Source organism: Saccopteryx leptura, chromosome 2, assembly GCF_036850995.1.
Source record: "Saccopteryx leptura isolate mSacLep1 chromosome 2, mSacLep1_pri_phased_curated, whole genome shotgun sequence".
NCBI lineage: Eukaryota > Metazoa > Chordata > Mammalia > Chiroptera > Emballonuridae > Saccopteryx > Saccopteryx leptura.
This window is the reverse complement of record NC_089504.1, coordinates 104,843,927-104,868,762: the sequence shown is the minus strand read 5'-3', so window position 1 is coordinate 104,868,762 and position 24,836 is coordinate 104,843,927. Positions and strand designations below refer to the sequence as shown.

Sequence of the window (24,836 nt, the reverse complement as noted above, 5' to 3'; positions counted from 1 at the left end):
ATTTGATCTTCATTAATAAAACGGACAAATGCTAAGAGTTGTGCCGTGTTGGTAATGTCTGTTGACTCATCAACTTGCAATGCAAACTTTGAATACTGAAGCTTATTACTGCATACATTTTTCTCGATATCAGAAGACATTTCTATAATACGCTGGTGAACTGCATCGTTGGACAGAAGAATCTTGCTTATTTTCATTACTGCTTTATTTCCTAGCATTGTCATGACCATTTTTTTTTTTTTTGCATGCAGGCAAAATGAATGACTCACCTAAAGTATGAGCTTTATATTTTTTGCTATCAGTTCTGAGACTTAATAAGTGATTTGAGCTTTATCATAAACAGTCATTATACTTTTAAAAGAATTTGCCGCTTTTGTTTGCTGTTCAGGCAATCTCTTGAAAAATCTTACAGATTTATCTTGTATATTAGAGTGTATAGTTTTAAAATGTTTATTCAATTTACTAGGAAGCAATGATTCATTTGCCATTTTACATCCTCATATTAAATATAGTGGTAAAGGATGATCTTCACTTCTGGTCCAGGTAAAACCAAAGCTTAAATAACTTTCATTATATTTGCGAGTAGACTGCGATTTTGCTTTCTACTTGCACTTAACTTTTGCTCATTTCCAGAATCAGATTCTTCAATATCATGCTTCTTTTTAAGAAATCTATCCATTTTATTTGGGTGTTTTTATCTAAAAATAATATTCAATGTGTTAATAATAAATATAATAATGATACAACATTATATAACAATGATAATATAACAAAAAGAGCAGTATTTCGATAATGAAATGGTATAATAAATTAACTATATTTATTTTTATATCTGGACACATGCCACGAACCAGTGCAGCTAGTAATTCCAGGTCTCAGGCGGGAACGGTGCAGAATTAAGAAAATACATGAAATTAAAAAAAATACGCTCCTGCTTGACCAGGTGGTGGCACAGTGGATAGAGCATTGACTGGGTTGCGGAGGACCCGGGTTCAAGACCCCAAGGTCACCAGCTTGAGTGTGGGCTCATCTGGTTTGAGCAAAAGCTCACCAGCTTGGACCCAAGGTCGCTGGCTTGAGCAAGGGGTTACTCGGTCTGCTGAAGGCCCATGGTCAAGGCACATATGAGAAAGCAATCAATGAACAACTAAGGTGTCGCAACGAAAAACTAATGATTGATGCTTCTCATCTCTCTCCCTTCCTTTCTGTATTTCCCTATCTATCCCTCTCTCTGTCCCTGTAAAAAATATATATATATGTTTCTGAACAGGCAGTGGCTCAGTGGATAGACCATTGAACTGAGATGCAGAGGACCCAGGTTCGAGACCTCAAGTTTGCCAGCTTGAGTGCGAGCTCATCTGGTTTGAGCAAAAGCTCACTAGCTTGGACCCAAGGTCGCTGGCTGGAACAAGGGGTTACTTGGTCTGCTGAAGGCCCACGGTCAAGGCACATATGAGAAAGTAATCAATGAACAACTAAGGTGTCACAACAAAAAACTAGTGATTGATGCTTCTCATCTCTCTCCATTTCTGTCTGTCTGTTCCTAACTATCTCTCTCTCTGACTCTCTCTGTGTCTCTGTTAAAAAAAAAAAGAAAAAAGAATACCAGGTCTGGAGGGCCCTGTAATTGCTGCTGGCAAGAACAAAGCGCACCCCAAAACCACATCTTGCTTTACTTTTAAGGCAAAGTAAGGCTATTAGCAAATCTTAACTTTACACCAAACAAAGGATAGAAGAAACTTGCCTCCAGTCTTTCTAGAGAACATGGGGGGTAGTGTAAACAATCCAGCACCACAGCTTAACAGCCTTTTGCAACCTAATCAGGCAAGTGAGCTGGGGGGTTGGGCAGACTGTCCGCTTACAGCCAATTCCCCACACCTTTGTCCCCCAAAAATCTAAACTCCAAAACCCTGTTGGATTTTTGGTCTCCAACAGGCACAGGTTTCTCTGGAATACCATAGGGTGCACCTGGAAATCTTCTAGGGCAGTGGCCCCCAATCCCCAGGCTGCAGACCAGTACCAGTCTGTGGGCCATTTGGTACCTGTCTGCAGAGAAAGAATAAATAACTTACATTATTTCCATTTTATTTATATTTAAGTCTGAATGATGTTTTATTTTTTAAAAATGACCAGATTCCCTCTGTTACATCCGTCTAAGACTCACTCTTGACGCTTGTTTCATAAGTTCGACAATTATATTCAAAAATACCAGTTTTTATACCGGTTGTATAATTTTATTTTGTGCATTTATCCGTCCCACCCTAAAGGCCTGTCCGTGAAACTATTTTCTGACATTAAACCGGTCCATGGCCCCCAAAAAGTTGGGGACCACTGTTCTAGGGCACACCAGTGCACTGTGGCACACACTTTGAGAACCACTGGTCTAAAGTAACATAAGGTCAAGTGCCTAGAAAAACAGAAAGATGTGATTATTGGGGGAAAGGTCATAGAAAAAGAAACTGCAAGATAAATGCTACTAATTACACTATTGAAAACAGTTAGCCTGCCTGACCTGCGGTGGCGCAGTGGGTAAAAGAATTGACCTGGAATACTGAGGTCACCGGTTCAAAACCCTGGGCTTCCCTGGTCAAGGCACATATGGGAGTTGATGCTTTCTGCTTCTCCTTCCCTTCTCTCTCTGTCTGTCTGTCTGTCTCTCTCTGTCTTCTCTCTCTAAAATGAATAAATAAAATCTTTAAAAAAAAAAAGAAAGAAAACAGCTAGCCTGATATCCACCAACAACAAAGTTCTTCAATTATTCTTGGAAGAACTGGCAGGGAGGGTCAAGTTTAAGTAGAGCCTATCAGCAAAGGACAGTCCTCTATTCTGCCTGAAAACAACTCAGAAAGCTTGAAGTTATCCTGTAAGGCCATATCACCATGGTAACCCCCAGCTCAGGCTAGATGATGTCTGCAGAGCAGTAACAACATTCCTTTAAAGAGAGAACAATGCAAGTAGGTCACATACACACACAAATTCAATGCAAGAGAATAAACAACTCATTTATAGGGTAGTGTAAGCATGCTGTACGCATGTAACATTTGGGTAATAAAACCTTTTTTGGGTCTTTTATTATAGGAGACATGCAAAAATTCAACCCCAGCTACTGAAACTGGAAGTACCTCTGAAATGGAGAGAAGGAAATACCATAGAATAAAATGTGAAAAATAAAGGAATACTTTTCCTGGCTACATAGTCCCAAAAATTAGTTTCCACACCTAAAATCTCATTTCTCTTCCTCTGGAGGTACAAGTACCTTTATAGGAGCCACATACCTACTTCCAGGCACTATTGCATAAGGCACTTAGCATGTGACATATTTGCACATAAGGAGAGCAGCACCTCACTCATTGTTAACAATAATGCATGTATCTATGAGAAATAAGTACAGACAAAAAGAGCTAGAAATAATAACATTTTATAATGCTTATTATTTGAGACTTTACGTATATTCACTACCTTAATTCTTTCAACCACCCTGCACTATAGGTGATATTATTTTCCTCCATTTGTAGATGAATAACTAAAACACAAGTAGATTAGGTATTTTGGTCAAATTCACACCAGCTAACAAATGACTGATCAAGAATTCAAATTGTGACAGTTTGTCTCCAGAGTCTGTGGTCTTAGCTACTATGATAAGACTATATTACCTACACAGAATTCCTGTTTTTGTTTTTCCTTTTCTTTTTTGAAGTACAAATGATATTTTGTACGTCCTCAAGTCTGCTGATGTGTCAGTTATTGTTATACAAAAATGGCTTAAAACAATAAGCATTTATTATTTCCAAGTTTCTGTGAGTCAGGAATTCAGGAGTGGCTGGATTGAATTGTTCTGGCTCAAGTCTTCCAACGAGATTTCAATTAAAATATTGGCAAGGCACAGTTTCCTGAAGGCTTGCCTGGGTTGAAAAACCTGCTACTGAAATGGTACATTCTCATGGGTCTTGGTGGAAGCCTCAATTCCTTATCACGGGGACATCTGCCTCTTACAAAATGGAAGCAGAATGAGTAAGAGCTTCTCCAAGAAGAGAAAGTAAAGCAATAACTAAAATGTCACATACTATCACTTCATACATATTCTATGATCACATAGAAGAATGCCTTACACTTATGAATGCCTTACACCAGGGATCCCCAAACTTTTTACACAGGGGGCCAGTTCACTGTCCCTCAGACCATTGGAGGGCCGCCACATACAGTGCTCCTCTCACTGATCACCAATAAAAGAGGTGCCCCTTCCGGAAGTGTGGAGGGGGGCAGATAAATGGCCTCAGGGGGCCACATCCGGCCCATGGACTGTAGTTTGGGGACACACAGAGGCATAAATATCAGGAGCAGTGGATCATAAAGAACCAACTGGGAGACTGGCAATCATATCTGCAATTTGAATTTCTTTGATTAATGCAAAGCAGGACTGGGAATAAGGAAAGGCAAATAAGGCAAGGGGGGGGGCAAAACTTCAGGCAACACTTGTTCTCAGGTGCCAACCCCACACTTGGTGACCCAGAGAGTTTACTCCCTAGGTGTCTTCTTTGCTTTAAAATCCTTGTACCAGCCTTGGTACAGAGGATGAACACGCTTCCATGTTTTACTTTACTATTTTTCCTATTTTTTATTACTGTTGGTGTGTACCCTCAGGAGCTTTCTAGGGGAAATCTGAAACTGTCCCCCATACACAGAGACCCAGGAGAGACCAAAGAAAGAGGTAGGCCACTCTATTCTGGTAGGTGGAAAGTTTAATGAGCAAGTGAACTTTCATACCGGGCTTTCTTGGGTGACCACAAGATGAGTCAATCTCCATAACCGCTCACCAGAATCTTAAAAGTTTACATAGAGGTCTTAACGAGATTCAGTCACATATACCATCCATATGGTTTCAACAACACATTGCTCTCTTAAAACTACATTCTTGAAGATGACTCCCACTGTGGGAATGGTGGGCAGTGAAAACCTCCAATCGTCCAAGTGTAGCTTGCAGGTCAACAGGTGGTCACATCCTTTTGATGACCTTCTCCAACAACAACAACTTCAAAGTCATCATTCATTTAATTAGTGGAGGTCTCTTAATTTTGCTTATTTTGTTTTAACATTATTAAGCTTAGATTCTTGTCATAATTTTTAGTGGTACATTTTGTCTCTAATACAAGATGTTTCTAGTAGTCATAGTTCTGTAACTTGAGGACTAGAATGGGAAAACTTTTTTAAAAGTGACCTTAACCTAGAGTTCTGTGAGCATGTTTCACAAACACTCGTCTATTGTGATATTTGAGTTATAGTTACAGCAATCTTTCTGAGGTAGTTTTTCATGATCTTCACCCCACCCCCACCCCCCAAAAAAGAAAAGAAATGCTAAAACGACTTCTTCATCATGAACTACAGCATTATTGTTTTTTCAGTTTTGGAGTATTAACCTTCATTTGTCCTACCAAATTTAGTCATCATTTAGTCAACATTGCTCAGAAGCAAATGTTACACTTTAATAAAAGTACTGTATTTTCTATTATATTAGCAAATACATGGAGGAGCAATTTAAAAATGGATTCAAACTACTGATTCTTATACCCATCAACATAGATCAGAATTACTTGGGGAGGTTTTAAACATATTTAAGTCTAGGCTTCACTCTTGGAGAATGGTGCAACAGGTTCTGGGTATTTTTCCAAAGCTCTCCCAGAAGCGCTGATGTTTACTTGTGGTTAAGTCACTGATTTTAGGTCGAGTTAGGCACTTTGGGTTTTTTGGTCATTGTTTTGGGGTGTGTGGGTCTGGTTTTTTTGTTTGTTTTTGATTTGGGGGTGTGTTTTTTGTAGATTTATTAGGTATAATGAAGAACTTGGACTCTGGCTTTCTGGGTCTTTTTTTTCCATTGGAAAGTTCCTTTCCTTCCCCATCTCTTTGATTCTTGGCTTTTTTCCCTGGGCTTTTACTTGAGATCTTGGGCTTTGTTGCTTTTGAGGTCTCCAAAGCTGAGAAGGCCTTTGTCTTCTTCCCTTGAGGTATGTTGGGACCAGGACACTTTTTGGGAGACTTCTTTCCTGTGGCATGTTTTTGTATCTCTCCTATTATTTTTGGTAGGAGTCTTTCCAGTTAAGGCCAGTAGTGGACTTTCTTCTCTGGATTCATCTTGCACTTTATTTTGGGTTTTACTACATAGATCTCTTTTTTCTCAGGCTTTAGAGTCTTTCTCTTTGGGAGTCCAGGGTCCTTCACTGGAGGGCCACTAGTTTTAGGGGCTGCCATCTCTGTAGTTAAGGTTGATACAGGCTTTCTCACCTGTTTCATGAGTCTTCTATTTTTTTCTTTCTCTTTCTTCTTTTCATTATATTCTTTGGGGTTTTGCATTGTCTTTGCTTCTTTATTCTTCTGACTAGGAGTGCACAATCCTTTTACTTCATCCTGACTTCTGACAAATGCTGAAAAGATAGGAAGGGCAACTGATCTTTCTGTTTCACATACAGGTAGTTGACGCTCTCCCACATCTCACCATTTCTGTGAAAGTGTTGCAGGCTGGCAGCTCTGCTTTCAGTGATGTGCTGAACCTGCACTCCAGTGTGACCTGCGCACAGAGTGGCTGCAAGAACCACTTTTAGAGACAATTAAGATAATTTTGCCTACGGTTTTGTTGATTTCAGTGGAAAGATTCTTGGCTTGAAAGTTTACAGGTACTGGAACTTTCTTTCTCTTACACAAATGTCTCCTGATGTGTAAAGATAAGAGTGGCTTGATTCTTGCATTTCTAAAGAAGAAATAGAAAATATCCAGGAGGCGGGGCTTAGCCTCCTAGGCTTTATTCAAGTTTGAAGGGGGAGAATCTGAAAAATAATTTTAATTTCATGCTTGTTCAAAAGCCTCTTATAAAAATGTTCTGTCTTTTCAGGAATTACATTGGTTTGTTCTTAGTAAATAAAGAGTTGCTAAATCTGATTGAATATCATGAAGCAAGGATAATTTTATTTTTAGTCTTTCCTTGGAATTTTCCACAATATCACCATTAAAAAAAATTATTGTCATCTAAAAGCAACCCATTCACATTTTTGCTGGACTTAGAATGTGCCACAGAGCTTCCACTACCTTCTGAACTTCCTGTATCCAGCTGTTCCAGTGCAGCTGGCCAGGGGTGCTAAAGTCAAAGCTGAGGTTGCTGTTGAGGTTGTGGGCGGAGCAGAAACCATGTCCTCCATTTCTCCCTTAACGTCCTGCAGACCCATAAGCAGAATCCCACTCAGTCATTATTTTTAAATGCATGAATGTGCCCTGGCTGGTTGGCTCAATGGTAGAGCATTCAGCTGAGTGTGGAACCCCTAGGTTTAATTACTGGTCAGGGCACACAGGAGAAGCAACCATCTGCTTCTCCACCTCCCCCCCTTCCCTTTCTCTCCACTCTCTCTTCTCCTCCTGCAGCCATGGCTTAGTTGAAATAAATTGGTGCTGGGCACTGAGGATGGCTCCACCTGGCCTCAGGCACTAAAATAACTCAGTTGCCAAGCAATGGAACAACTGCCCCATATGGGCAGAGCATCCTTTGGTAGGGGACTTGTTGGGTGGGTCCCTGTCAGGGCATATGCGGGAGTCTGTCTCTCTGCCCCCCCCCCCCGCTTCTCACATAAGAAAGAATAAATAAATAAACAAACAAACAAATAAATGATGAATGTGGCATTTATTACTAATTTTTGTTTGGCAGTAAGCATGAGAGCTAAATTTCATTTCTTAAATTTAATTTTATATCATTAAACTTTATTAAAAAGATTTACATAAAAATTTAAGTACACTTAAAATTTGTATTTATGATGTATAAATAAACATCAATAAAAAGAATTTATCTCTGCTCTAACATATTAACTTCTTTTTTAACCCATTTTCTAACAGTCATGGTCTAGTTGCACACAATTAATCTCAGCAGAACTATACTTAATAATTTTTCACTTATATCCTAAAAATTTCTTTATGTGGTTATTATTCACTAAACACCTCTCTATGCACTATGCACCTCACCTCGCCTAACAATCCTTATAATTATCGTTTCACATCCTGTTTTTTTCAATTTCTATTGAATTTATTGGGGTGATATTTGGTTAATAAAATGATGCAGGTTTCAGGTGCACAATTCTACAACACATCATCTGTATGTTGCATTGTATGTTCACCACCTCAAGCCATGTCTCTGTCTCTACATTTTAATAATATTCAAACATGGAGAAACTGTTATAGTAAACCCTCCATCACCCAGCTTTGACAATTATCAATCATCTAATCAATTCTAAATCGGAAACAATTTTTCAAAGACTTATCTCATCTCTTCAAATATAATTTGATTAGAGATCAAATTACAGATCTCTAATTTGAAACCTAAGTTTTTAAACAACATCACAAATTCATAAGAGACTTTAACTAGGTTCCTGGAACAACACCAGGTATCCTTGGAAGGATACTTTCTATAGACCAGAGCTGACGACGGAGACAGGAATGAACTAAGCATCTTTGAGTTGGCCAAGAGGCTAGACAGAATTAGAAAATTCTACATTGTTATACATAGTTTAATGGTATGTAAAAGCAAATTAGGAGAGATTGAAATTATCTTAAATTGATTAAATATAGCAGAGCCTCAAGAATAATTAATTAATGGTGATTTATCTTCTTCGATCATTGTTATAAAAAAGGAAATTTTAAAAGAAAAAAGTTGTAAGTTGGAAAAATACTAAATCTGGAAAAAATAATAAAAATCCAAACTGTTTTTTATTATCTGAGAACTAGGGAGAAGAGCTACTGACCGCTGAGTTCAATTAAGTTTCAGAGAAGAAATTCAAAATTAGCAAATCCTTAACAAGCCACTCTGGCAGGAAGCTAATTTTTGATTAAATTACATGATTACAGAGTGGGGGAGTTTAATTCATAGGGAGATATTGGATGATATCCAAATACATTATTTATTTCTAAGAATTAAAGAACAACTTAAAATAGCATAAAATGATTTTTAAACAACATAAAAATAGCAACTTAAAAATTGGCAGCAAGTAGGGATCTCTGGTTGATAATTAAATATTAAATATCAGCATGGGTTTGACAATGTAATTCATACTAAGGTTTTATTTCAAGTATGGCAAAAATTTTCCATTGTTTATTTGAACACACACAAATATAAAATAGGTAACATGAATCCCACACTCCAGAGAGAGTTGATAACAATAATAAGAAGAAAATAGGACAAAGTATCAAAAGATGTAGATTCTAGATTCAACTTTTTCTCTAAGTGCTTATATCTTTGGGCCTCAAATTCAAAATCTTCTGTGTAAAAAGTATTATGCTAAACTATATTAAATAGACGATTAAGCTATAATTTAAAATAATATTCTCTAATATGTGCAGTATAAAAATATGATTAAATTTAAATGATAGTTCTGTTTAAGCCTCTATTTTTAAAACAGAACATATAGAAAAGCCCTATAGTGATAAAAGTATCACCTCTATGGGATCATAGGTTTAAAGAATAAAGTGACAATAAATAAGTAAATATCAGTAATAACCTTTAATATAAATGGATGAAGCACTCTAATAAAAAAACACAGGGTAGCTGAATAGATAAGAAAACATGACCTGCCTGACCTGGCTGTGGCGCAGTGGATGGAGCATCAGACTGGGATGCGAAGGACCCAGGTTTGAGACCCCGAGGTCGCCAGCTTGAGCACAGGCTCATCTGGTTTGAGCAAAGCTCAGCAGCTTGGACCCAAGGTCGCTGGCTCGAGCAAGGGGTTACTCAGTCTGCTGAAGGCCCGCGGTCAAGGCACATATGAGAAAGCAATCAATGAACAACTAAAGTGTCGCAACAAAAAATTAATGATTGATGCTTCTCATCTCTCTTCGTTCCTGTCTTGTCTGTCCCTATCTATCCCTCTCTCTGACTCTCTGTAAAAAAAGAAAAGAAAGAAAACATGACCCATATATATGTTGTTTACAAAAGACCCACCTCAGAACAAAAGATACACATTACTGAATGTGAATGAATAGAAAAAATATATATTCCATAAAAATGGTAACAAACAAACAAAAAAGCTGGGATAGCCCTACATATATCTGACAAAATAGACTTCAAAAAAAGGCCATAACAAGAGACAAAGAGGGTAACTACATAACACTAAAGGTATCAATTCAACAAGAGAATATAAGGAGAGATTAAAAGCAACACAGTAAATGTAAAGGATTTTAACATCCCATTGTCATCAACAGATAAATCTTTCAGACAAAATAATCAACCAGGGAACAGCCACCTCAAATGACACAATGGATCATATGGACTTAATTGACTTTTACAGAAAACTTAATCTCAAAGCAGCAGAATATAGAGTCTTCTAAAGTGCACATGGAATATTCTCAAAGAAAGATCACAAATAGGACACAAAATAAGTCTTCACAGGCCTGACCTGTGGTGGCGCAGTGGATAAAGTATTGACCTGGAACACTGAGGTCACCGGTTCAAAACCCTGGGCTTGCCTGGTCAAGGCACATATGGGAGTTGATGCTTCCTGCTCCTCCCCCCTTCTCTCTCTCTCTCTCTGTTTCTCTTCTCTAAAATAAATAAATAAATAAATAAATAAATAAATAAACTGCTTTAAAAAAATAAGTCTTCACAAATTCAAGAAGATTGAAATCATATCAAGTATTTTCTTTGGCCATAATGATATGAAACTAGAAATCAACTACAATAAAAAAACTGAAATACATTCAAACACATGGAGGCTAAATAGCATGAAATTAAACAATGAATCAATGAATAGGTTAACAATGAGATCAAAAAAGAAATTTAAAATTACCTGGAAACAAATGAATATGAGTGCACAACAAACCAAAATCTGTGGTACACAGCAAAAGCAGTCCTGAGAAGGAAGTTCATAGAATTACAAGTCTACCTAAAAAAAAAAAATCTCAAACAATATAACTCTAAAACAACTAGAAAAAGAACAATAAACAGCCTAAAGAGGAATGAAGGAAATAATAAAGATCAGAAGAAATAAATGAGATAGAGACTAAAAAAATATATCAGATCAATGAAACCAGGAGCCAATTATCTAAAAAGATAAGTAAGATTGATAAATCTTTAACCAGACTCATGAAAAGAAGGAGAGAGAACTCAAATAAATAAAATTAGAAATGAAGAAGTAATAACTGACATGACAGAAATACAAATGATTGTAAGAAAATACTGTCAAGAATAAGATGCCAAAAAATTGAATCATCTGGGAGAAATGAATAAATTCCTAAAAACATACAATCTTCTGAAACTGAATCTGGAAACATCAGAAAACCTGAACAAACCAATTACAACTAATGAAATTTAAGCAGTAATCAAAAAACTCCCAGCAAATAAAAGTATTGAACTGGATGGCTTCACAATAGCATTTTACCAAGCATTCAAAGAAGAAATAATACCAATATTTTAAAACTCTTCCAAAATATTCAAGAGTGGGAAAGATATTCAAGTTCATTTTATGAGGCCAGCACTATCTTAATTCAAAAACCAGATAAAGACACTACAGAGTAAAAAAACTATAGGTCAATGTCCCTGATGAATATAGATGCTAAAATTTTCAACAAAATATTAGTGAACAAGTTTCAGCAATACATTGAAAAGATTATACATGATGATCAAGTAGGATTTATTCTGGGGATGCAAGGTTGGTATAATATTTACAAATCAATAAATGTGATACACTATATAAACAAAATGAAAGATAAAAATCACGTGATCATACCAATAGATGCAGAAAAAGCATTTGATAGAATCCAGCACCCATTTATGATAAAAACTCTCAGCAGCATGGGTGTAGAGAGATCATACCTTAACATAATAAAGGCCACATAGACAAACCCAGAGCCAACATCAGACTCAATGGGCAAAAGCATTTCCCTTAAAATCAGGAACAAGACAGAGGTATCATTGTCACCACTCTTATTCAGCATAATACTAGAAATCCTAGCCACAGCAATCAGACAAGAAGAAATAAAAGGCATTCAAATTGGAAAGAAAGAAGTAAAATTGTCATTATTTGCAGATGACATGATACTGTATATAGAGAACCCTAAAGATTCCACCAAAAAAACTACTAGAATTGATAAATTCAGTAAAGAAGCAAGATATGAACATAATATTCAGAAATTAGTTGCATTTTTATACACCAATAATAAACTATCAGAAGGGAAAACTAAGAAAACAATCCTAATTACAATTGCACTGAAAAAACAACTAGCAATAAATTTAATCAAAATTGCAAAATACTTATACTTAGAAAATTATAAGACACTGAAGGAAAAAATTGAAAAAGATATAAATAAGTGGAAGCATATACTGTGTTCATATATTGGAAGATTTAATAACATTAAAATGCCCATACTAGCCAAAGTAATTTATAGATCCAATGCAATTTCTATCAAGATATCAATGGTTCATTTTACAGAATTAGAGCAAATATTCCAAATATATATATATATAATTACAAAGACCCTGAATAGCTACAGCACTCTTGAGAAATTATCCTGAAACACTGGTTCTGAAGAATATATACACCCCTATGTTCACTGCAGTGTAATTTACAATAGCCAAGATCTGAAAGCAGCCCAAGTGCCCATCAGTAGATGAGTGGATAAAAAAACCATGGTACATTTACACAATGAAATACTACTTGACTATAAAAAAGCAGAAAATCTTACCTTTTGCAACAATATGGACAGAGCTGGGAGTATTATACTAAGTGAAGTAAGCCAGACAGAGGACAAGTATGGTACGTTCTCACTTATATGTGGAATCTAATGAATAAAAAAACTGATGAATAAAATAGAAATAGAATCATAGACACAGGGAGCAGACTGACAATTGTCAGAGGGAAAGGGGTTATGGGGACTGGTTAAAAGAAGGTGAAAAAATTAACCAAAAAAACATATATAACATATATATATCCATATATAAACACATAGACACAGATGACAGTGTATAGATAGCCAGAGGGAAAGGGGGGGTGGAACTGAGGTGGAGGTGGGAAAATGAGGCAAAAATAGAGTTGGAAAAAGACTGCTTTGGGCTACGGGCACACAGTACAGTGTGCAGATGGTGTTTTATGGAGTTGTACACTTGAAACCAGTGTGGTTTTGTAAGATGATGTCATCCCAATAAATAAAATTTTTTGAAAAAATATTACTTGTCCTGAATTGGTATTTAGACAGGAGTGGATGGGGGTGGAGAGAAGAAATATGTTACTATTTGATAATGTTACATATGATATCACCTAAGCTGGCTTCCAAAGAATAAAAACACATATTCAATATAACATAAGCATTGTAGCATATTTTATTAATTATTAAATTGTATTAACACCTTTTATTATATATTTGTTGTAAATTCAATTAATATTCTCTACATGGGAAGCTTCATTACAAAGTAAGTCCAATTATTGAAAATTTGAGATACAATGTGACTGACCTGGATTATTTGATATATTTGGGTACAATGCCTTCATTACTTCATTACAAATGCTGAGTAGGAAACAAATTACTCTAGGTCAATGGCTCTCCAAGTATGATCTCTGGTTAGCAATCTGGGAAATTCTTATATGTCTATATTCTTGGATCCTAACCCCATACCTAATAAATCAGAAATTCTGAGAATGTAACCAGTTATCTATGCTTTAACAAGTGAGGCATAATAAAGTTTGCTAACTGTTGCTCTATATATTTTATGTAAGAATAAATTAAATACAAGTTAGGTGCTTGAAGAATTATTGAGAAGGTTGCAGAAAACAAAGAACAGGATAGAAGTGACCCACTAGGGAATTCCAGTGTTGGAACAACAGATTTGACCGAACATATGCTGTAACAGCAGAAGGTGTCAGGATGCTGAAATGAAGAAGCCACTGTCACAAGGCTGCGCCTGTGGCTCTCAATACCAGACCTGGAGAGTGGAACCTGAGACGCAGCTTCAGAAGCTCCTCCCTCCTCTGTGACTTTGTTTCTCACAGGATAATAGTCGAACTGGACAGAAAGAAATTGCTTCTGCCTCCCAAATTTCACACCAGTGCACATGACTAATTAATCCTACTGTTTAACCAGAAGCATAGCCACCTGGTATAACTTAGTGTTCGCTTTGGCATCTAATGGGCAACATAGTTAATTCACCATCTGGCTATTATCCATAGTGTTCTGAAGTATGAACTAGAATTATCACTTCCTTTAATCACTATATTGAAGCACAATACAAGAAATACTGAAGAAATTATGGTTTAGAAGCAATAAAAATGTTTAAAAGAGATCACTTTTAAGTTGTCACCCGTCATTATCATTTTTATGGATTTATATACTTGCATATTTATTAGTTAAACTGAACAAGTAAAACTATGCCCAGCTATCACTTGGGGAAACATACCTAAGCAATCTATATAAAGATGACAGACAGATGATAGATGGAATGAAATAAATTCTGAAAATCAAATAAAATTTAGGTACAGTTAGTCTTGGCTATGTGATGAGATAACAAATAACCTTTAACATCTCTGTAATTTAAAACAATAAAGATTTATTTCTTGATCCATTGACAGATGCCTGGGGCTCTAATCTGGCATAGCTTCATTTAGGAACTCATGCTGATGAAATGGCTAGGAACTGTAATGTTGCTCATCATCAAAGCAGAAAAAAACACACTCTAGAGCAGGGGTAGTCAACCTTTTTATACCTACCACCCACTTTTGTATCTCTGTTAGTAGTAAAATTTTCTAACCGCCCACCAGTTCCACAGTAATGGTGATTTATAAAGTAGGGAAGTAACTTTACTTTATAAAATTTATGAGACAGAGTTATAGCAAGTTAAAGCATATTATAATAATTACTTACAAAGTACTATATGTTGGATTTTCGCTAAGTTTGGCAGAATAAATCTTTATAAAACAACTTACTATAGTTAAATATATCTTTTTATTAATACTTTGGTTGCTCTGCTACCGCCCACCAAGAAGGCTGGAATGCCTGCTAGTGGGTGGTAGGGACCAGGTTGACTACCACTGCTCTAGCGGGTCTCTTACTGGTATATAAATGATACACATCACAACTGCTTACACCTCATTGACCAGAATACATCACATGGGTTTTCCCAACTACAGTGAAGCTAGGAAGTGCAATCCTATCACATACTTGCAAGGTGGAAATAAATAAATATTTGGTGAATAGCATTAATGATGATCACCATTTTGTCAAAGGTAAATTTATAAAGAAAGCTTCATTAAGAATTTGAAATAGAAGGTCATAGACAATCAATTAGAGTAGATGAAGCCATGTTGATATAAACTTGGTATCCATGAGTCAACATTTTCCCACCATAATCATAGAGAAGCAGAAGAAGCCAGTTCTCAAAGAAAGACAAAAAGAGGCAGCTGCTCAGAGGAAAACAGAGAAAAGTGACAGCTTATAACTAGGCATCCTGATGGCTTTCTTGATCTTGACTCTAGTCATTTTAGAGTCCTAGCTTCCCTAGTGTTTCACTGGATAACTCAGTATCTATCATTAAATTTCCTAGTTTTTGTAAATTCACTCCAGTTAGTTTTTGTTGTTTGAAATCAACAAATTTGTGATTAAAGAATGATACTAATTATTTCCTTAATATTATTCTATCAAGTAGTAGTACTAAATTACTCATATTAATAGCCCTTATTTTATTTTTCCTGCACAAAATATAGTAATGCAGAAGATTATTTTGGACTTAGAATTACTATTACAATATTAGAGAAAGAAATACAATGGTATTAGATAATTTAGATATTTTTCTAAATGTTAAAAAATTGAATCCTATTCATCTAAGTGAATAGCAATGAAAATAAATTGTCAACTTTCAGTGTTTTGCCATTGCAGAAACAAACAAAAACCCTATAGCAGATTTGTTAAGAACTGAGAAATGATCAAGCAATCCCATCTAAAATTTAAAATATTAAAACAGAATTCACATCTACCAGAGAACAAATAATTAGAATGTATAATGATATTCAGACAGAGAAATGGAAGACAGAAAGCATTTAAAACTGTTGAAATCAAACAAAAAGGAAATGTCAAAGTCAGAAAGAAATGTAAATTACTTTTGCCAGAGAAAGTAGAATATAAAGTAAAAAGTTTCTAAAGTCCTTAACATAATTATTCTGGGAACATTTCCTTTCAACTATTCATGTCCTGGAGTGCAACTATAAAGCTTCCATACATTTTCAAGTTGCAAAGTAGCAATTGTAGTAGATAACTTTTTTGTTGTTATTCTTAACTTTATATGCAAGAAAATCATTTGGACCATATAGTGAAAAATTTAGACAATCATAGATAAAGGCTGTCAGATAGTCCAAACTGTCAGTTTGGTTTAATCATTTCTGAAAAGATGAAGTAATTTGCCAGGACCTGCCAAAAACATGCCAACTACTTTACTGCATGTTTGAATAAACATGAAACAATATTTGGATATACTGATTAATGATACAATTCTGTTATCTATATATAAAGTTTCATTCAAAAATGTTTATCTGTAGGAAAGCCAATAATGTTTTTAAATATCAAATGAATACTGAATCTGTTTCTTTAGAAATGTAGCCCTAGCTGGTTGGCTCAGTGATAAAGCATCGGAATGTCCCAGGTTCCATTTCTAGTTAGGACACACAGGAGAAGCAACCATCTGCTTCCCTACTCCTCCCCCTCCCTATTCTCTCTCCCACTCTCTTCCTGTTCCCCTCCTGCAGTTAGACCTCGACTGGTTTGATGGTTCTGTTGAGCCTCCACCTCAGGTGCTAAAATTAGTTCAGTTGCAAGCATGGCTCCAGGTGGGCTGAGCATCAGCCCCAGATGGGGTTGCCGGTGGATCCTGGTTGGGGCACATGCAGGAGTCTGTCTCTCTATCTCTCCTCCTCTCACTTGGAAAAGAAGAAAAAAAAAGAAAGAAAAAAAGAAAATGTAACATAAATAAGGTCGTGATATTAATCACACAAAGGTAAAGTTTAATGATCTGAAGTAAAACATATTGCCTACCATAAAATTCTGATTTAGTAATTATATTTTCCTGCATAACCCTCTTATTTTCAGCAACAAAACATACTTGCCCACAAACAGTATTTCAAAATATTTTTTTCTATTTACATAGGATAAAAAAAATTGTGATTTTCTTGTCATTTATATCTCTAAGTCCCAAGTAGGTTCAAAAATACTAACCACCATGAACACTGACAGACAGAGACCCATAGTGAGTGAGAGACACATAGTAAGCGGTTCTCTGCAATAAAAATTAAAAATTGTTGAGTGTCTACTGGGTGGCAGATACTGTTTAAGTGCTTGGGGTTCAGTTCACCTTGCCTACATGACAGGCAAGGTGTCAATTTTAGTAAATGGTTCATTGTTTGGAAAAATATTTTAAAATATACAAAAAATGTGACATAAACACTATAAAGAAATTTAACTCAGGTAAAATGACAGCACTACCTCTTGTTGGGACTCAAATTGAGTGTTCCAATAACCTCCTTTAATCTCTCCTCATAACCTGAACATTAAAATATTCATTTATCTATAAACACAGTTTGTATGTGTATGCAGTAATAACATTTTTCATACAAAACCACAGCTTAAAAATATATCTATGAACATTAGCCTTTTTTTCCCTCAAAATGGAGCAATAGCAATGTTTTATATTCATTTTTTAAAATATGGAAAAGGATCCTCAGACACCTTAAATAGCTGGTGCAGGTCTATGTGACAGAGCTGGGAATTGAACCTAGATGCACTGAAGAAAATTTTATTGAAATCCTTTGATATGTCAGACACAGGATGAATATTAGAAAAACAAATATGGCATAGCTCTGACTCAAGAGTGTTTCATCTAGGATATAGTTCACTGTTCTTAACCCTTGGGTAGAAGCAATCATGCTTTTTCTGAAACTAATGTAAAAAAAAAAATCTACCCCTTAGAAAACACATGAGCCTGAGAGGAAGTCAGAGGCTTAGTCTCAGTCATGATTCCTTTTGGTAAAACCCTGTCTCACTTCCAGAAGCCATCAGAGTCGCATGCAAGACAATTATGTTATCTGTTTTAAAATTTAACTCTCCTTTTTATAATTTATAAACATTATCTAAAATAAATGAAAAAAAGAAAAACCAGAACATTAGCAGAGACTTCCTGTCTTCCCCGTGCATGACTGACTTACATTTGAAGGCGGAGGTGTGGGTTCCACAGCCCCAGTGGTCATCAACAGGGACGGGACAGGGGAAGTGGCGCTTTTTACCAGTTTAAATGTGATAAGATACAAATAGCTTCTTGGGATCATTGATGTGTTAAATGGCTTTTGGAGAAATGGACTTACTGAAAGGCAATCTAGTAGATTTCCCTAGAGCTACATGAGATAGATGTCCTAAGTGACGAAAAGGGTTGCTAAATTCCTAGAGGGATCATCTTTTGAATGAGATTCAAATGGAAGTGTTCATGTGAGTGCTAAAAGACCTAATACTGGCTAATGTCCAAAGCAGAACAGAACAATTAGCAAATTTAGAAAATTGCTTTCATTTATTCCTCCAATAATATAGGTAAGGTTTGCAAGTCAAGTTCTTCCTTCAGTGAATTCATGTTTATTAATAAATTCAAAAGTATCTTTTTAAAAGTTAATTGGATTTCATTATACTTTATACCTCAGGGAAATCTCTTACATACATATCACTAGTCAAAACATCACAAATTACATAAAATAACTTTTAACCATTAGAATTAAAATATTGAAAAGGGAATGATTCACTAATTATTCATTTAATTCTCTATCTTTAATTTCCTCCCAGAGTTATCTAACGGTTATGGTTGATTATCTTGGAGAATAAGCTTCTACACAGTTTTTTTCCCCCCCATATAGGTCCTTGGCTGTTGGAGGAGGCCATCGAGGGGATGTGACCACTGGTTGACTCTTGAGCTGGACCCATGCATTGGAGGCTCCTTACCCCTCCCCTCTCTTTGGAATGTACATTCTGCCCACTGTTTTCACAGTAAGAGCAACTCTCAAGAACACAGCCTTGAGAGAACAATGTGTTGTTGAAACCATCTGGATGGTACTTGTCACTGAACACAGTTAAGGCCTATATATAAATTTTTAAGGTTCTGGCAGGTGGGTGTGGGGATTTATCTACTCATCTTGTGGTCATCCAAGACAAACTCGGTATGGACGGTAAGTCTCTTATTTATTAAACCTGCCACCTACCAATATGGAGTGGCTTGCCTCTTTCTTTGGTGTCTCCTGGCCCTCAGTGTATGGGAGCTACTTTCGGATTTCACCTGGGAAATTCCTGAGGTTGTGAACTCGAACCAACATCAAGGCACAAGTAAATAAGAACATGACCCCAGAATCTCAGTGACAGTTAATTTCACAATTCCCTGCAAGGCTCCTATCCGAACCTGGCATAGTCCAGTTTCTGACGTAGAGCCATGCTCAGAGAAAGTGCTCACGTATGTGCTATGGAACTGACACTCTGCACATAGGGAATGTTGGTTCTTTTGAAGCTCAAACACAAGGTCCCTGTGAAAGCATCTGCTAACTCCAGGACTGTTATGCTCCCAAATTCAAACTCAATGGTTACAGTGTTTGGCACATAGGAGCACTCAATGAATACCTATTTTATTGATTGACTGATTGATTGGTTGATTGATTGATTTATGATATGGGAAAATAGCAGTGCCAAATGATGAAAGCAAGCAAAACAGGAAGAGTCAAGAGAAAATGATAATTTTCTATTTAATGCACCTTTGATAAATCAAAATGTTCAACATGCTAAAACTGACAAAATCATAAGACTATAAGGGAATTTAAGAGTACATCAATTTTCTCAGAAAGGTGGATTTCTAAATTTTCCAAAGGAATGGTTCTCTCATTTTTTCTAGAAAATCTCTAGGGACAAATGACTTCACATTTTCCTGAGCATATTGACATAAAAATTTCATGAGGACATACCTAACAGTATAGCTATAAAAGAGATGATTAATCACTGTGTCATTTTGAAATTTAATCTTTTTTACTTTCCAATAAATCATTTATAAAGACAGTTGCTATTTAATCTTTATTTATTTTTCTCATAATTTAAGGATCATAAATATAAAAATCAGTATTCTTTCTTTGTAGAAACTTTGGAAAACTCTAAAAAATATGGGAAGAAAGACAAAGCACCTATATTCCTATCAACCAGCACCTCAGCATTAAAAGTTTTTTAAATATTTTGATTTTTTTCCTTCTGGACATTTTGTTTTGTTTTTTTTAATTTTTATTTCTTTTTTTAAATAAGAGACAAACAGGAAGGGAGAGAGATGAGAAGCATCAACTCACAGTTGCTGCACTTTAGCTGTTCATTGATTGCTTACTCATTCATGCTTTGACCTGGGAATTCCAGCTGAGCCAGTAACCTCTTGCTCAAGCCAGCAACCTTGGACTCCAAGCCAATGACCATAGGGTCAGGTCTATGATCCCACCCTCAAACCAGCAACCATGTGCTCAAGCTGGTGACCTCAGTTTCCAACCAGGGTCCTCAACATCCCAGGTTGACACTCTAGCCACTGCACCACCAACTGATCAGGCACCTCTGGACACTTTGAATTCACAAATTTAAATACAATTAGGTTATAGGTGTGTGTTTCTGTATGTGTTGCATCATCCTTTCTTCAGCAGATATTACATTATGAACATTTCTCAAGACATTAAACAATAACCAAACTAAGATTCTTTTTTTTTTTTTTTTTCGGTGACATACAGAGAGAGACAGAGAGAGGGAAAGACAGGCAGAAGTGGAGAGAGATGAGAAGCATCAATTCTTTGCCAAAGAGCCTTAGTTGCTCATCAATTGCTTTCTTATATGTGCCTTGACCGTTGGCCTTCAGCAGACCAAGTAACCCCTTGCTCAAGCCAGTGACCTTGGGTCCAAGCTGGTGAACTTTGCTCAAACCAGATGAGCCTGGGCTCAAGCTGGCTACCTCAGGGCTTTGAACCTGGGTCTTCTGCATCCTAGTCCAAAGCTCCATTCTGTACCACCACCTGGTCAGGCCATACTAAGATTCTTAATAGGTTACAACGTAACCTATTATTAGAATGGTGACCCCTTTCCTCCAAGATATGGTTTTGAACTTGTGAATGAGACCCTATTAGGAAAAGGTTCTTTGAAGACACAATGAAGACATGTGAAATGAGATTATCCTAGATCAGAGTGGGACCTATATCCAACGACAAGCGCTTTTATGAGAGAATAGAAGGAGAGAAGACACAGAGAAGTAATGTGAAGACTAAGGCACAGTGAGGCATCGAGGATTGCTAGCAGCCACCACAAGTGAGGAAGTATGGAATGGATTCTCTCCCAGAGTCTTCAGAAGGAACCAAGCCTGTCAATACCTTGATATCAGATTTCCAGGCTCCAGAACTTTGAAAGAATAAATTTCTATTGTTTTAAACCACCTACTACTTTGTGGCAGTTTGTTTCAACAACCCTGGGTAATTAATACACATGTGAAAAGATCATGATTTATTTAACAATTCTCAGAATGAAGAATTCCCCCCCTTTTTTTTGCTTTCATAAATAATACTAAAATGAACATTCTTGACATTCTTTCACTCATTCAACAAATATTAAGCCCCTACAATATACCAGATACTCTTCCATATAATTGTAGGAACAAAACAAAAATTTCAGTCCTCATTGAAGTTTCAATGAGCAAGATGCATGACAAACACATAAGTCACAGAGTATGTTGAAAGATGTCATGGGCTATGGAATAAAGAAAAAGAGCAGAATAAAGGAGTTTGGTTTGAAACAATGGGATTTGCGATTTTAAACAGGTTAGTTAGGGAAGGCCTTAATCAATAGCTGATGCTTGAAAGAAGATGGATGCAGTAGGGGGGTTACCTATGTGTTTAACTCGGGAAGATCCTCCAGTCCAGGGGTTGGGAATCAATGGCTCGTGAGCCAGATGTGGCTTTTTTGATGGCTGCATCTGGCTCGCAGACAAATCTTTAACCAAAAATAAATAATAACGTTAAAAATATAAAACATTCTCATATATTACAATCCATTCATTTCCTACCACTCATGTTCATGGTTGCGGGTGGCTGGAGCCAATCACAGCTGTCCTCCGGAACAACATCAAATTTTTATTGGATAATGCATAAGGTACACGGGTTGTTGTATGGCTCTCACGAAATTACATTTTAAAATATGTGGCGTTCATGGCTCTTTCAGCCAAAAAGTTTCCCAACCCCTGCTCCAGTCAAAAGAAAATGTTAACATAAAATGCCAATTTCTGAATATATCTTTTTTCTTTTTCAAAGTGAGAAGTGGTAGGGAGGCAGACAGACGGACAGACTCCCACATGTGCCTGACCGGGATCCACCCAAGCATGCCCACCAGGGGGTGATGCTCAGTCTCTCTTGGGCATTTCTCTGTTACAATCAAAGCCATTCTAGTGCCTGAGGCGAAGGCCGTGAAGCCATCCTCAGCACCCGGGCCAACTTTGCTCCAATGGAGCCTTGACTGCAGGAAGGAAAGAGAGAGATAGAGAGAAAGTAGAGAGGGGAGGATGGAGAAGCAGATGGGCGCTCTCCTGTGTACCCTGGCCAGGAATCAAACCTTGGACTTCCACATGACAGGCCGATGCTGTATCGCTGAGCCATCTGGCCAGGGCCTCTGAATATATCTTTACAATAAATTCCTAGAAATGTAATTACCAAGTCAAAGTGCCTGAAAGATTGCATCCAATTAGACAACACCACTGGAAATGCATGTAAATACTGATTTCCCAGATTTTAACACTACATATTATTATTATTTTTAACTGCCAAGTTGAAAGGCAAAAACAAATAAAAAAATCCTTCCCTGTTCAAATCTGCATTTTCTGATAAAATGTATTTTTTCATGTACCTAATAATTATTTGTATTTTTTCTTTTAAGAAATGCCTTTGCTTTGAAATACATGCATTTAAAAAATACATTAAATTGAGAAAGTTTATTCTGTAATATGTAATCCTTAATATATGGTACAAATGTTTTTTTCCACTCTGGAGGTTTCCTTTTAAGTTTGATTGCATTTATTTTGACATGCAGAAATATTTTTAAGTTCATGTAGTAAAATATAGCTATCTTTTTCTTTATAATTCACTTTGAAGTAGTGCTCAACTACTTCTTATCTCCAGGAAAAAGGGATAACTAAGGATATTTTTTCTTGTTGTTTTAAGAATCTATTTTCAATTGAATCTATTTTATAAGAATTCTTATAATTTTTTATGGAAGATGACTAGAAATTTAAAAGTAGTTATATTTGCATTTCTTACAATATTCAAAGCTTAAATGCTCATCTTGGGCAAAATATTTTGAAAAGGAAAGCATGGAAAATCCAGCAATGATAGTTACAATATGTCACTCTGGATATTTACTTCAAAATTTAATTCTTGCTGTACTACAGAGTGGATATATTTGAGAAACACTAGTTTTTAAAAAAATACATTTTAATTATTCTAACACATTGTACTTTATGTTTAATTTTATTTATAATTTATTGTCTTGCATAAAATATATATATAATGTATATATGTATATATGTAGATAATACTGCAGAAAATGCATACTGACAATCAACAAAACAAAAATAAAATGAATATATCAAACTCAGAGTAATAGAATTTCCTTGATAGAGCATTAAATTTAACACAAGCTTCATGGCTTAAAAATATTTGATACAACAAAATCAGGTCTACTTCTGCTATCACATAACAAGTGGCCCACAGGGCTTTTGTAACCTTTGCTTGATTGAATTACTGCTACTGAGAGGTTCAGTGAAGCATTTCTACTTCATAGCCCTCTCCATCATTCTGATATTTATAAATACCAAAGAGGAGCAGATTGCAGAGACTAACACAGCTCTTTCAAAACATCCAATAGCAATCAGTCCATTTGTAAGTTTCTACTAAATTGTCAACCGTCTTTTAGGGTTACTATTGTTTTTTAATTTCTTAGACTTTAAAGAAGCAAGTGCTTCAAAAATGTTTAAAAATGTTATTTATCTAATACTTTCATCTGTTCATATGTATATTCTAACATTAAAATTTTATTCATGTAATCAAGAATAATTGACAAAGTAATAAACATTTATTAACTATTCTACATTTTGATTTTCAAAAATAATTCAGAATTACATTTACTATATTCCATCATTATTTCAATTTTATGTTATCTGCATTCTATACATAAATTTATGTCAAAAATATTTCTCATTAAAAATGAAATTTAGGCTCTTCTTTAAATTATTTGACTTCCAGAGGACCTATAAATATTTAGGCAACTTTTTATTAAGTAGCTATAAACTTTGATCAACAAATATATTTGAGGGAATAAATGTTTTTAAATTCTTAAATTTATTCCATAAATCAGTAAAAAAAAACATGTTTTTTCAATATTTTTTACTGTTAGTAAAACAGTAACTTCTACTCCCTCTGCTGGCTTTCAAGGGAAGTTTAACTTGAAAAAGATTTACATATTTGTATAATAATCTAATATAAGAAAGCAGAAGCAATTAGAAACACTTTAAATGTTATATAATTACTTTAACTATAATAATAATTTAAGAAAAATAAGCATATTTCTATTCATTTAAATTAAAAATTATAGTTTGGTGTTATAAGAAGTGAATGAATGTTGAAAGAATATTAACATAAATTAACAGTAGTCAAACCAGTTCTGAGGTAAGCACAAGAAAAGACAAAAGATCAGTGTAAAGAGTAGAACATCCAAGAGTGATGTCAGAGAAATGGTGCCGTAAGGAGTGATACCGATAAATC

The 24,836-nt window shown here is 35.7% G+C and overlaps 1 pseudogene; it reads right to left on the bottom strand.

Annotated features, from left to right (window-relative positions):
• Nucleotides 1–5,745: 5,745 nt before the first annotated feature.
• Nucleotides 5,746–7,184, bottom strand: LOC136391475 (ribosomal L1 domain-containing protein 1-like; annotated as a pseudogene).
• Nucleotides 7,185–24,836: the final 17,652 nt, after the last annotated feature.